Genomic DNA, 7181 nt, shown 5'->3' on the forward strand with positions numbered 1-7181 from the left:
GTGGGTGGGGTCTTTCCCTTAGAAAACCGTTCCTGTTATCCCAACATGGTGGAGGAAGTTATTTTGCTGTTTATTTTTTGAAACAGGGTCTCATTTTGCACCCCTGGATGGCTGTGGGACTCATAGAGATCCACCTGCCTCTGCTTAGGGAGTGCTGAGATTAAAGGTGCGCAGCACCGCTCTTGGTAGATGTGTTTTTAATGGTGCTGATCCCTTTAGCAATTGCTGCTTCTGTCTCACGCTCTTTGTTGATGACTTTACACTTGTACACAAGTTCTTTTGCAACTTTTATCTTTTTCTTCTTTCTGCTCTTCCTCACTGTAGATCTGAACAAGAGCAGGGAGCAGCCTGTGTAGGAGCAGTCCACAGCCTGAATGCATGATCTTTTCTTGACAATTCTCCCATCAAGCTAATTAGCTTGTTACTTCTCAATTTGGCCTCATTCGAGTTCTCAAGGCACAGGCAGAAGAAGCCAGATTCTTTGCCAGACTACAACTCCAATGGCCTGGAGCCTTATTCCTGATAGAGTCCTTGCTCCTCTAGGAAACCTCATGAGTTGGGCCCCCACTGTTCAGTTCTTTCTGCATTCTGGCCTTCTAAGCTCTCACCAGCATGGTCCATTCAACTCTATTTACAGCATTCTCCTTCTCATTCTGGAGTTCACAGCTGCAAACTCTTCCACATTCCACCAAAAACCAGTTCTAAAAGCCTACAAGTCACATGGTCTGGCTGATCACAGCAGTGGTCCCCACTTCTTGGTCCCAGTTTTCCGTATCTGTTATTTTTCTAGCTCTTGTGACAGCATACCTGACGAAGCAAGAAGGAAGCATTTATTTTGGCTAAGAGTTTGAGGGTTACAGTCCCTTCTCATGAGGAAGATGGGGCAGCGAGACGCGAGGTGCTTGGTCACATTGCATCCACGTCCAGGAAGCAGGAAGCAACTAGTGTTGGTGCTCACCTAGCTCTCTCTTTTTTACTTGAATACACCTACATTTAAGGTACAGCTTTCTACCTCAGTTAACCCAGTCTAGAAATCCCCTGGTGAGTCTAGATCTTGTCAAGCTGGCCATCAGTATTAACAATCATGAATAATAATGGCACCTCCAAAAGTATCCTCTGTCCAGCTCTAAGAGTTCCCAACATTTTTTCTCTTGGGTCTTTTCCCATTTTACACAATTTTCTCAGACCATCTTGGTAAGGGTTCCCAAACCATTTTCTCCAACTTTTCTTGAACTTTAGAGCTCCAGGCAGACAGGATAGACAGGGCTGTATCATTAATATTCTAAAGTTAATGCAGCTTAAATCGAGCTTTCAAGGAAGGAACCCGGGAATTCCTAGCCCTCTTCCCATTGCCCGCTGAAGTCAGTTATTAACCTAGGCTGGGTCCACCGCCTGCAGAGCTCTTGACTCACCCACCTCCACCCTCACTGCCAGGACCTAGGCTTAGATCCTAGCTCCCTGTAGAGGAGCTGTGTGACAAACTTTCCCTGGGAAGATGAAACCCACATCTATTTGTCCCAGATAGGGAACCCATGACAGCCCAAAGTAAGGATACCACCAATATCCAACCTGGTGAAACAATGAGCTTTATTGGGATTATTTACAGGAGTAGAGGCCAGGGGATACTTACAGGACCTGACACACACTGAACATCCTGCAGGCCACTCAACAGGTTGCAGAGTGTCCTTTCTAGGTGCCTCAGTTGATCTAAACCTCTTCCATCAGCTTAGCTGGTTTCTGATTCTTCCAGGCTACTGGTCTGGTCTCCGAGTCTTCTTTGCAGCTTGGCTTCCTTCAGTCTGAGAGGGGACTCTCAGCTTTTATTGCTTACTCTGGTGTGCAGGGGCCTAGGGAATCTAGTTAGTTTCAGGGACTTCCTGGAGTTATTTTGATTTGTTTACCTTTCTACTTCCCTGCAGAACTGAATGTTTCAGAGTGATATCACTGCCTTCCCAGATTTCCTTATTGCCAGGCTCTCTGCTCCCCACGCGGCTTACCCAAAGTCACCTGATTACGGTGCTGCTTTGTTCACATGACCACCTAGATCTGTGGCCTTCGGGAAAGGGAAGATTTTTATCATCTTGGTTAGTCTACAGAACACAGGATATGGGGTCAAACATTATTTTGGGTTGTTGTGATGAGAGGTTGAGAGGTTTTTTGTTTTTGTTTTTCTTTGATGAGAATAACATTTTCTTTGATGAGTCCATTTAACTCAGTGGATTATGAGTAGAGCAAATTTCCCCCATGGGTAGGCGGGGCTCACTCAATGGGTTTGTACCATGCCCTGTGGATTCTGCACTTGTCAGAGTTCACAAGCGCATGGCTTCCCCACTCCCACCCCTTCTGGGCTATGCTGACTTGTAGTTACTCTTCAGTTTCTTCAGTCAGCTTAGCTCATATACTCATTAGAAAAAAGGCATCTACACGTTAAGAAAAAGCACAGGTTCCAAAACGAACATAGATCTGATTACAGATAATCGACGGGAGCTTGGATGAGTCTTGTTTAGACAACCACACAGAACTGCTCTGCCCCAGGACGGGTCCCTGCCTATCACAGCCTCATCCCCATCCCCTATCCTAAATTCCCTACAGCTCCTAGGACCTGGTGTGTTCCTTTGCCCAACACATCTTGTACATCCTTTCTGTCAAGGTTTCCCGTCGTAGCACACTCCTTCTGACCAAGCTTTGGGGACCCTCAGCCTGCGTTGGCCTCCGCTTTCCTTGGTCTTCAAAATTATGCTCTAGACTGAACAACCCTCTAGTGATGAAGTCTGAACTTAGCTTGGCCCTGGCAAAGGGCTGCACACGTATAAATAGAATCAACGAAAAGAGGGAAAGAGCAAGTCTAAGTGAATGAATGGATGATTTCCGCGGGCTCGTAGCTAGCAGCAGGAGGCGCTGCCCAGGAGTGTGTGCCTTGCCTCTCCGCAGCCGGCGCGTTCTGCCCGCCACCCCTAAAGGGACTCGGCTGGGGCCGCAAGAGGGGAGGCGACCCCAGTCCGATTGCGCCGCAGTCCGGGCCGCGAGAAGGAATCGGCAATGAGGGGGAGGGGCTGCTGTCTTCTTTCATTCTTCCACGCTGGGGTCTCCGGAATGAAAACTGCCCCCAGCCGGGCCAGAGCGAGGGGATGAAAGGCGGCCCTAAGACCTCTAGTCGAGCCTCGTCCCGCCCGGATTTCGGAAACCTGCCTAGCCGGGGGGTGTCCGGCCATGTGGCCGCCCGAATACGGGAGGTAGGGGGCAGCGTCGCCCCTTGAGCTGTTGCTCCCGCAGGATGCACACCCGGGCTGGCACTGTTCCATCTCAACGTGACGCCCCGCCCCGTCTCTTGGATCAGAATCTCAAATCCCTTCTAGCATCTTCCCCTCTCTCCGCTGGGCCTTTGGTATGCCCCAGGGGACAGATGTCTTGGGATCTTTAACATTTGGGATGCTGCAAATGCCGAAGTTAAATGAAATACCTCCGGGGAGGGGAGGCCCGGGGGAGCTTTGGGGAGAGGGAAGATGGGCGGGACCAACAGGTCCTGAAGCTGTGCGGAGGGCGCGGGGGGCGCGGGGGCAGGCGCGGGAAGCCAGAACTCGGTGGGACAGGTAAGGCAGAAACTTAGTGAACCGGACGCGGGAGAACTGGGGGAGATCGAGTCCCTGAACCCCGATCTTCATCCTCAGCAGAGGGGGTCTTGCAGGGAACGGGGGTAATTTTACCAACAGGTCGAGAATTTCCACCCCAAAGCCGTTTCCAAGGGCTCAACCTTTCTCCTTCGACCCTCTCCCCAGGCGGGTTGATCTCCTGGCCAGGTTCCGGCAAGCCAGAAGGCAGGCAAACAAAAGGAGCCCAAGTTCCAGGCCGGCCTGGAAGGGGAGGGCGCGGTGGGGGAGGGGTTGGGGGGGCAGGACAAAGGGGCTTTTTACGGAGAGCCTAGAGGATTGATTTCAGGGTGCATCCCCGGATAGCCCCCCTGGCTTAGTTGGGGGTGAACACCTTTCCCAGTGGCCAGATAGAATGGAGAAAGAAAACAGTAACGGGGGTTGGTCTTCCATCCCTCTTGCCCTGAGAGTCCCAGACAATTTCCCGTCCTTTCCTGGTTGTGAGCTCATTGATTTGTTAATTCATTAAGTAAAGTTATGGGGCTGCTGGTGCCTGTACTTGGCTGGGCGCCTTTGAGAATGTGGAGGTGCTAAGGATGGAGGACGGGTTTTAAAAACTGACTCCTAGCGATCACAGAAATCTAAAGAAGGAACTTCGGGGCTGCGAGGGGCGTATGGTTGGTTACAGGTCTGTGGAAGGGTTTGGATAGGAAAGGTTTTGAAGAGGAGGCTTTCCCGCGAAGGGTTGTCTTTCACCGAGGTCACATTCCAGTGCTGTGCAAGGAGCCCTTGCTTCCTCGCCTGTCGGTGGTCTTTCTTGTTGTCAGTGCCCTGGAACTAGCGATCAGAAGGGTCCGCTTCCTGGTTCCTAGAGTCGGGCTCCGAGTCGGGCTTCTGAGCTACCTCCGGAGTGCCCACCTATCCTTGCTGTGGCCCCCTCCTAACCTCCTCCTTGGCAGGAGGGCTATTGGTTTGTCAGCTGCACTGCAAACCTTATATTCTGTTGGGTTGGGGAATGCTGAGTGTGGATTTGGAGTATTTAAAAATCAAGGATCAACGCAAGCAGGTTGGTCTGAGATCCGTTGCAGAGCAGGGGCCTACTACCCATCTTCAATAGAAGTCTGTACTACAGCCCTGGGTTTCTGCAGTAAAAGAAAAAGGGAAAGCTCCGTTGCACAGCTGACCTGCAAGGAGGCTGGGAGCAGTGAGTGAAACTCTTCCTACCTGATTAGTGGGTGCTGAAGAGGGAGGACACTGATGTTTGGGTCTTGCCTCTCTGTAGGTTACATATTTCTTTGGTGGGGGGAACAGGTTCCGCTTGAGGGGGTTTGAGTTTGTGATGTCGCTGGCCTGGCTTCTTCTGCTCAAGTCCATTCTTGAAAAGCGGGTTTCAAGCAACAGGAATCATTGGTGAAGCCTGGAGGCTTTTCCTGGAAGACAGCTTAAGGAATTTATGTCCCGGTGTGTACAGGCCTTAACCCGATTTTGAATTTTGTCCTTGAATTCAGATGGCATTACCTGAGGCCGTAGTTCTTAGCTGGGTTCAAACCTGTCACCTCAGGCTGCAGGGGCAGCGTCCGCAACTGTGGCTCTCCCGTGAGGTCGTTTTCCTCGCGCACTGAAGTTATATGTAAATAGCTTCATTCATCGGTTGCTTGAAATGACCCGTTGCTGGGTCTTGTTTAATGTTAATAATGAAGTATACATGTTGTTACGTTTTTGTGGTTTCCGAACTGCACTCCAGTGTAAGTGGGCTTCATAACTGGTCTCTTTACTTTAAACATTAAGAAAATCAAGCAGAGTTGATTCTAGAAACTCCACCACTGTCCTCAGTTGGAGCTGGGGGGATGGGCCAAGACAGCTCCAGCCCAGAGTCAACCCCTCGCAGACACTGGACAAGCGTGTAAACCTGTTGGGGGATGGGAAGAGACTGCAGTATTGTGGAGGACTAAGGGGGTGGGAAGGAGGTTCAGAGAGCATCCTCCCCACCGTGGGGAGGGTCTGTCCCCTGTGAGGGCCCCTCGGCCTCTGCTTGGGGAGCAGAGGAGGTGGTCAGCCTGTAGGAGCCCAGGGCTAGCGTTGTTTGGAAAGAGGGCGTGTACAGGAATGTGCAGGTATGGGAGGGGGTTATGTCTAGAAGGAATGGGGTTGTAGAGAAGGGTGGTGGCAGAATGTGACCCAGCTCTGTTCAGGAGCTGCTTAACAGTCAGCTTCTCTGATGTTTAGGTGCTAGGGCATAGAGAGTGAGGATCGGGTCCCTTAGGGGCTAGGAGAAGGAAGGTCTGTATTGAGTTCCTAGGTCGCAGAGGTGGAGGATGGAAGGTGATGGGACAAAGGCTTGAGAGATGCAGTCAATCTGCAGTGTATCTCTAGCCTCTGGGAAGAGGCCGCTGTCAGCCTCAGGTCTTGTATACTAAGAAAGTTTTCATTTGCTTGAGGGTCAGTGGACTGAGAAGCCTGGAAGCCAACTTTTGGCAGGGACCAAGTTCCAGGGTAGTGACTGGTTCCCCGCATTTGGAGAACAGGCTAAAGATTGCTGCTTTCCTGTGGAGTAAGTGATGGCTAGACTGTTGGTCAGTGCTCTGCAGAGGATTGCTGGGAGGGGTGTCGGTTACACATGGGATGTGATGCTCTTGATGTTGCTGGAATAAAAAGAAAGCAGCGTGGTCCCCCTAGAGTCTGCAGGAGCAATCCTGTCCTGTTTCTGTTGTCCATTTGCTTTTGTTTCTTTTTTAGGTGCTGGGTTTTAAACTTGTACTCTACCAATGCCTTCCATAATTCACCACAGCCATCTTTTCTTCTTCCTCCTCCTCCTCCTCCTCCTCCTCCTCCTCCTCCTCCTCCTCCTCTTCTATTTTTTTAAAATATCGTACTTTGCTCTGTTTGCCCAGGCTGGTCCTCAGTCTATGGGCTCATGTGATCCTCCTGCCTCAGATCACGAGTAGTTGGGACTGCAAGTTGCTACAGATGCCTGACACAATCCCCAACTCAGCCCGAGGCTTGAGGCTTTTAAATCCTAATCTGGTAAAACTGAGGCTGTGTTAGGAAAAGCAGTGACCCCCTTTGTCTGTAGATTTTCTGATGATGCTCTCTGCATACAGTGAATTTTTTACTTTTTTTTTTTTGTGTGTGGGGGGAGTAACATTCTTCAATTTCTAGAAAGAGAAAGTGGGGTACACGGGAGGCCAGAACCATGTAGGACAGAAGGGCACTGAAGTATTTCATAGCTCAGCACACTATGTTCGGGTTCTTTGTGTCTGTGGGAAACCTGATTCTGCTGCTTTCTGGTTGTCTTTCATGGGGACCCCTTTTTCCCTGCTCCCCTCGGCCCGGAAGTGCAGAGGCCTAGGAGCTGCCTGCCGGCGACTGCCAGCAGCCGGATTAGTTCAGGGAAGGACTTGCTCACCTGCTCCTCCCCTCTGACTCAAGTCGTAACAAGTAACCTGGTTCCCCTGGCCCGGCAGCCTGGGAGGGACAGCAGGCAGGCGGGACCGATGAGAGGGAGAGGCAGGGCCATCAGCGTGTGGAGAGCTTGCTGGAAGCCAGAGCACCAGGTGGCCTCCTTGTGACCTGGGAGACCCCGAGGTGGCACAA

This window comes from Chionomys nivalis, chromosome 5 (assembly GCF_950005125.1).
Source record: "Chionomys nivalis chromosome 5, mChiNiv1.1, whole genome shotgun sequence".
Classification (NCBI taxonomy): Eukaryota; Metazoa; Chordata; class Mammalia; order Rodentia; family Cricetidae; genus Chionomys; species Chionomys nivalis.